This window comes from Aplysia californica, unplaced genomic scaffold (assembly GCF_000002075.1).
Source record: "Aplysia californica isolate F4 #8 unplaced genomic scaffold, AplCal3.0 scaffold00516, whole genome shotgun sequence".
Taxonomy (NCBI): domain Eukaryota; kingdom Metazoa; phylum Mollusca; class Gastropoda; order Aplysiida; family Aplysiidae; genus Aplysia; species Aplysia californica.
The window spans coordinates 515,535-522,768 of NW_004797786.1; the positions used below are offsets into that span (position 1 = coordinate 515,535).

General features: G+C 45.4%; 1 long non-coding RNA gene, 3 other non-coding genes and 1 pseudogene across 4 annotated transcripts in view; all 5 read right to left on the reverse strand.

Moving 5' to 3' along the window:
- Nucleotides 1-4,938, reverse strand: part of LOC106012810 — a 20,786-nt gene extending 15,848 nt beyond the window's left edge. The window contains exon 1 of the long non-coding RNA XR_004858973.1: nucleotides 2,621-4,938. This is a non-coding gene — a long non-coding RNA (uncharacterized LOC106012810). The remainder of the gene's footprint in view (nucleotides 1-2,620) is intronic.
- LOC118478350 lies at nucleotides 2,989-3,152 on the reverse strand. Its single transcript, XR_004858978.1, has one exon. It is a non-coding gene; the product is annotated as a U1 spliceosomal RNA (small nuclear RNA).
- Nucleotides 3,868-4,059, reverse strand: LOC118478355. The gene has a single exon (XR_004858983.1). It is a non-coding gene; the product is annotated as a U2 spliceosomal RNA (small nuclear RNA).
- Nucleotides 4,939-6,073: 1,135 nt separating the features above from the next.
- On the reverse strand, nucleotides 6,074-6,237 carry LOC118478362. The gene has a single exon (XR_004858989.1). It is a non-coding gene; the product is annotated as a U1 spliceosomal RNA (small nuclear RNA).
- Nucleotides 6,238-6,921: 684 nt separating this feature from the next.
- LOC118478365 lies at nucleotides 6,922-7,234 on the reverse strand (annotated as a pseudogene).

The window sequence follows — 7,234 nt, forward strand, 5'->3', positions numbered from 1 at the left end:
CTTGCATTCCAGGGGTTACATTGGCATGCCTGCATCCTGCGTTCTATAAGCATTAAAACGGAAGAGGAAAATAATATTAGTATATGAAAAAGGCATGTCATTTAGTTTTAGTGTCGTCTGGGGGAGGGGTTTGTCCGTCTGGTTGTATTTTTTTCTGTTCTTTTTTTCTTCTCTGTTCTAGCGTCAATTAGATTCTGTGTCGCTGTGTCGGTAGAATTTTGTCTCTTTAAAGGTAGATTTGATTTTTTTTTCGTCTGTCTGTCTTGTTTTTCTTGCTCTGTGTCTGTTTCTAACTCTATTGTCAATGGTCTTTCTTCACTGTCGCTGTCGCTTTCTATTGTTTGTGTTTTGTCCGTCTCGTCGGCCCAGTTTTTTATGGGGAGGGGTGTCAACGTGCCCTCGAGGGGGGCAAGGGGTATTTGTGGTGGTGGTGGTCTTAGGGTTTTTGTCGGGGTCTTGGTCGGAGTCTTGGTTGGGGTCTGGGTCTTCGTTGGGGTCTGTGTCTTCGTTGGGGTCTTGGCGGGTGATCTGGGTGCGGCGGCGGAGGAGGTGACGGCCTGAGTGGTGGGGGCGGTCGGGTTGAGGGCGGGCGCTGGAGTGTCGACGGCCGGGGTGGTGGCGGCGGTGGTGGCAGTCGGCGGACGTCTCGTCGTTGGTTGGTGGGGCTGTCGTGGGTTTTTTTCAGGCGGTCGGCGTATGTTATTGTTGTCGTCGTTGTTGGGGCGTCGTTGGTCTGCTCGGGCTTGCCGGCCGGACACTTTGAGGAGTAGTGGTCGTCCCGGGCGCAGTGGATACACGCTATCCGGCGCCCGGGGATGGTTACTAATATGGAGAGAGTGTCCGGCCCGCAGCCCGAGACTCTGACGTAGTGGGGGATGTCCTGTTCGTCCGCCTCCGCCAGGAGATAAGAACAGATACTTTTTTTTTTTTTATTAGTGGACGATAACCCACTACACTTTGATCTTAGCCAAAAGGCCGAGAAGCGATGCCGAGAAATGGGCGAAGTTTCCTCACCAGCGCGCTGCAACTGCTTTTCTCACCAGCCCCGCACTATTAGCATGCTCCACGTAACACGGCCGTTGGATAATTCGATCCCAGTCTGGACCAGCCGTTTTGCTGGGTTGCGTCATTGCACCTAGGGCCGGTGTTCACTGCGTACCCTTTGTGGTTCACGTTTTCGAGGGAAAATGCCACTATTTTCACCCTCTCACACCTATTGCGTGTCTACGGGAAGGGGGGCGACCCTCGTGGAAAAAAAGTGAAGGGCCGCTATTGCGCTCGTCGTCGCTGCTCCCTCGCCAGGCATTTGTTTGCCTCCCTTCGACCACAAACGAGTCGCAGTCGGCTGAGTCGGTCATCCTTTTTTTATCCCAAAACGTGCTCGTGGCTCACAGTGGCGATTGTTTGTTTCTTGTTGATTTTTTGGTTATCCTTTGGTTGCTTGCTGTTGTCGTTGTTTCTGTTTGTGTTTTTTGCTTGCCTTTTTTCCTCTTTTTTCTTGTTGTGGTGTTTTAAAAATTTTTAAATTTATTATTATTTTTGTCTTCTTATTTTTTTTTCTTTCTTTTTTTTCAATTTTTTTTTCTTTCTGTTTCGGTTACGTTTTTCTTGTGGTGCTGACCTAATAAAGGCAAATTGAAACATGTTTACGGTAAAAAACCAAACAGACTGGATAAACCGATGAGAAGTTGGTTGTTGTACAGAAACACAATAAACAAGTTTTATTTCTGATTTTCTTCGTATTCCATTTCTTTCACTGTTTATGTTTTCACCTTTTACTGTTTTTGAAATAAACTGCTATCATCATTATTATCCTCCTCATTATCAATATTATTTTCATGACTAGATTCTACCATTATTGTGCTATTTTTAAAATACATCTTTTTGAAACAACATTTTTTTCCAAAAGAAACCCCCCCAAAACAAACAAACAAAATCCAAACCAAACCACCAAACCAAACCAAAAAAAAACAAACAAAACAAACATAAAAACGACTAAAAAAAACCCTAAACAAACAAACAACACCAAAAAACCCCTAAACAAACAAACTGACTAACTGACTAAGACTAACTAACTAACTAACTAACTAACTAACTAACTAACTAACTAACTAACTAACTAACTAAAAACACACAAACAAACAAACCCACTAACAAACAAAACCAAAAACCCCAAACAAAACAAACCATTACTCCTGGGGCTGGGGCCAAGGCTACATCTAGGGCCTTCTTCTCTTCAATCCATTACTATTTATTTTGAAAGAGAGCCTAAGGCAACGCCGCTAATCCTCAAAGCAGAAAGTATTTATTCTTAGGGGTGGGGAAAAAAATCAAAATTAAATGACCCCGCCGCAGGGCAGGAGCGGGAGGGCTGATCAGGACAGTTGCGTAACGGACAGAGGTGTGATTTTCTGTGCGCCGCGTCGTGTGCTGCCGGCACGGAAAGGCTAGTTTCTTTCATCACGCCACCAACACCTACACCCAAGGCATGACTCTAAATGGACACGGGCGAGGTGTTGGGGGGAGGGACAAAGGAAACTGTACTGCAAAGTGCGTCAAACAAACGCATAAAAAAATTAACAATGATGATAATAAGCATAAAAATGTCAAGAAACATTACCTTAATTTTCATTTCCCAACAAAGGGTGCGCTCAGCTCAGATCGCGGACCTCCGAGACATGGCACATAGGTGTGAAATCTGTTGCTAGAAGAACGACCGCCGTCCTTGAGATCAAACGGCGATCAGAAGGGATCAAATGAAATGATCCCAAGTACGCTGTCGACGAACAAACAGTAGTAGTAGTAGATCTAGAATCTGGCCTACGGCCACCGGGCTCGTTCTGTTATTGTTTCTGTGTGCTGTGTTTGCGTGTTTGTGTGTTTGTGTGTCTGTGTGAGCTGTGTTTGTTTCTGCGTGTTGTGCTTGTACAAGTGTGTTTGTGTGTGCTGTACTTCCTTTCCTGAACTTTCATTGAATGGTTATTATGACAGGGGATAGCGCGAACGCAGTCCCCCCTACGTAAAAATTACGCACTCGAGTCACCCGCATTTGAGGTGATCGCAGGGGTCAGCCAAACCGGAGTGCAATGGAAAGGCCTCGCCCTGGGAGGACCGCCGTCGTGATCATGGTGCCTCCCGTGCCAGGTAAGTATGGTTTGCTACGTGTCTTCATTTGCAATCCTGCACCGCCTGCGTTCTCGTAGTGATCTTGGTTTCATCTCCATGTTACGCAATTCAATCACTATCCAAATCATAGCAAGTAATTTGTCACGACGTCCTTTACGTCTTAAGCAGGATGTGAGTTTACAACTGCTGCTGCGACACGCCCGGTGGGACAAAATAGTGCTTTTTGAGTCAACGCAGGCGAAACGTAAATCTCAACACCGCTACGACAAGGGACACAACTCTAAATGCTATTTCCACATAAAGAAAAAGCGGCCCCAGGGGAGGCTATTACAATAACGCGATCTTACCTGCTACTGCTGCTACTGCTGCTACTGCTGCTGCTACTGTTTGTTTGCTGCTACTGGAAAACAGAATGAATGAATGAAACGTTGACATCGTGACAGGGAGCAGGCACATTTTCTTGTCCCTCTGATCTCCTCGACCTCCGCTTGCTCTGACTGCCCGGCGTAAAATGGAAATTGAAAGGGGGAAACAGCACACTCGATTGTGAGGCGAACAGGCTGAGTGAGCTCTACTCAGTTTTCGCACGTGCGCTTACTAGATCTAAACAACACACTGAAGCGAGCGGGCAGCTACACATGCGACAATTGTTGTACATCTAGATCTACATCATGTGTACATTTGCGCTTGTGTGTGATTTGTTTGTCTGTTTGTTTGGAGAACCATTCGTACATTGTTTGCTTATATTGGGCCATTCCCGGAGGGACTGCAATACCGGGCCGACCCGTGGCGAGAGCGGAGCAAGCCCCGGGCATCTCGCCTGTGTCCAAAAATCAGTTTAATATCGTAGTGGCTAGGAAGCCACGTATCAGATATTAAGCTGATAAGAACAGATACTACACTTTGATCTTAGCCAAAAGGCCGAGAAGCGATGCCGAGAAATGGGCGAAGTTTCCTCACCAGCGCGCTGCAACTGCTTTTCTCACCAGCCCCGCACTATTAGCATGCTCCACGTAACACGGCCGTTGGATAATTCGATCCCAGTCTGGACCAGCCGTTTTGCTGGGTTGCGTCATTGCACCTAGGGCCGGTGTTCACTGCGTACCCTTTGTGGTTCACGTTTTCGAGGGAAAATGCCACTATTTTCACCCTCTCACACCTATTGCGTGTCTACGGGAAGGGGGGCGACCCTCGTGGAAAAAAAGTGAAGGGCCGCTATTGCGCTCGTCGTCGCTGCTCCTCGCCAGGCATTTGTTTGCCTCCCTTCGACCACAAACGAGTCGCAGTCGGCTGAGTCGGTCATCCTTTTTTATCCCAAAACGTGCTCGTGGCTCACAGTGGCGATTGTTTGTTTCTTGTTGATTTTTTGGTTATCCTTTGGTTGCTTGCTGTTGTCGTTGTTTCTGTTTGTGTTTTTTGCTTGCCTTTTTTCCTCTTTTTTCTTGTTGTGGTGTTTTAAAAATTTTTAAATTTATTATTATTTTTGTCTTCTTATTTTTTTTTCTTTCTTTTTTTTCAATTTTTTTTTCTTTCTGTTTCGGTTACGTTTTTCTTGTGGTGCTGACCTAATAAAGGCAAATTGAAACATGTTTACGGTAAAAAACCAAACAGACTGGATAAACCGATGAGAAGTTGGTTGTTGTACAGAAACACAATAAACAAGTTTTATTTCTGATTTTCTTCGTATTCCATTTCTTTCACTGTTTATGTTTTCACCTTTTACTGTTTTTGAAATAAACTGCTATCATCATTATTATCCTCCTCATTATCAATATTATTTTCATGACTAGATTCTACCATTATTGTGCTATTTTTAAAATACATCTTTTTGAAACAACATTTTTTTCCAAAAGAAACCCCCCCCCAAAACAAACAAACAAAAATCCAAACCAAACCAAACCAAACCAAACCAAAAAAAAACACACAAAACAAAACATAAAAACAACACAAAAAAAACCCTAAACAAACAAACTGACTAACTGACTAACTGACTAACTGACTAACTAACTGACTAACTGACTAACTAACTAACTAACTAACTAACTCTAACTAACTAACTAACTAACTAACTAACTAACTAACTAACTAAACAAACAAACAAACAAACCCACTAACAAACAAAACCAAAAACCCCAAACAAAACAAACCATTACTCCTGGGGCTGGGGCCAAGGCTACATCTAGGGCCTTCTTCTCTTCAATCCATTACTATTTATTTTGAAAGAGAGCCTAAGGCAACGCCGCTAATCCTCAAAGCAGAAAGTATTTATTCTTAGGGGTGGGGAAAAAAATCAAAATTAAATGACCCCGCCGCAGGGCAGGAGCGGGAGGGCTGATCAGGACAGTTGCGTAACGGACAGAGGTGTGATTTTCTGTGCGCCGCGTCGTGTGCTGCCGGCACGGAAAGGCTAGTTTCTTTCATCACGCCACCAACACCTACACCCAAGGCATGACTCTAAATGGACACGGGCGAGGTGTTGGGGGGAGGGACAAAGGAAACTGTACTGCAAAGTGCGTCAACAAACGCATAAAAAAATTAACAATGATGATAATAAGCATAAAAATGTCAAGAAACATTACCTTAATTTTCATTTCCCAACAAAGGGTGCGCTCAGCTCAGATCGCGGACCTCCGAGACATGGCACATAGGTGTGAAATCTGTTGCTAGAAGAACGACCGCCGTCCTTGAGATCAAACGGCGATCAGAAGGGATCAAATGAAATGATCCCAAGTACGCTGTCGACGAACAAACAGTAGTAGTAGTAGATCTAGAATCTGGCCTACGGCCACCGGGCTCGTTCTGTTATTGTTTCTGTGTGCTGTGTTTGCGTGTTTGTGTGTTTGTGTGTCTGTGTGAGCTGTGTTTGTTTCTGCGTGTTGTGCTTGTACAAGTGTGTTTGTGTGTGCTGTACTTCCTTTCCTGAACTTTCATTGAATGGTTATTATGACAGGGGATAGCGCGAACGCAGTCCCCCCTACGTAAAAATTACGCACTCGAGTCACCCGCATTTGAGGTGATCGCAGGGGTCAGCCAAACCGGAGTGCAATGGAAAGGCCTCGCCCTGGGAGGACCGCCGTCGTGATCATGGTGCCTCCCGTGCCAGGTAAGTATGGTTTGCTACGTGTCTTCATTTGCAATCCTGCACCGCCTGCGTTCTCGTAGTGATCTTGGTTTCATCTCCATGTTACGCAATTCAATCACTATCCAAATCATAGCAAGTAATTTGTCACGACGTCCTTTACGTCTTAAGCAGGATGTGAGTTTACAACTGCTGCTGCGACACGCCCGGTGGGACAAAATAGTGCTTTTTGAGTCAACGCAGGCGAAACGTAAATCTCAACACCGCTACGACAAGGGACACAACTCTAAATGCTATTTCCACATAAAGAAAAAGCGGCCCCAGGGGAGGCTATTACAATAACGCGATCTTACCTGCTACTGCTGCTACTGCTGCTACTGCTGCTGCTACTGTTTGTTTGCTGCTACTGGAAAACAGAATGAATGAATGAAACGTTGACCCTCTGATCTCCTCGACCTCCGCTTGCTCTGACTGCCCGGCGTAAAATGGAAATTTGAAAGGGGGAAACAGCACACTCGATTGTGAGGCGAACAGGCTGAGTGAGCTCTACTCAGTTTTCGCACGTGCGCTTACTAGATCTAAACAACACACTGAAGCGAGCGGGCAGCTACACATGCGACAATTGTTGTACATCTAGATCTACATCATGTGTACATTTGCGCTTGTGTGTGATTTGTTTGTCTGTTTGTTTGGAGAACCATTCGTACATTGTTTGCTTATATTGGGCCATTCCCGGAGGGACTGCAATACCGGGCCGACCCGTGGCGAGAGCGGAGCAAGCCCCGGGCATCTCGCCTGTGTCCAAAAATCAGTTTAATATCGTAGTGGCTAAGCTCGAACGTCGTTCGGGAGTGGTGAAGAACAGATACTTTTTTTTTTTTTTTTTTTTTTTTTTTATTAGTGGACGATAACCGTCCTCCCGATAGAAAAGGGGGTCAGATTTCTCCGTCCCCCGGAGTGCCTCGGGTAGTACCTGCCTCGCTAAACCGGAGAACAGATACTACCTTTGATCGGAGCCAAAAGGCCGAG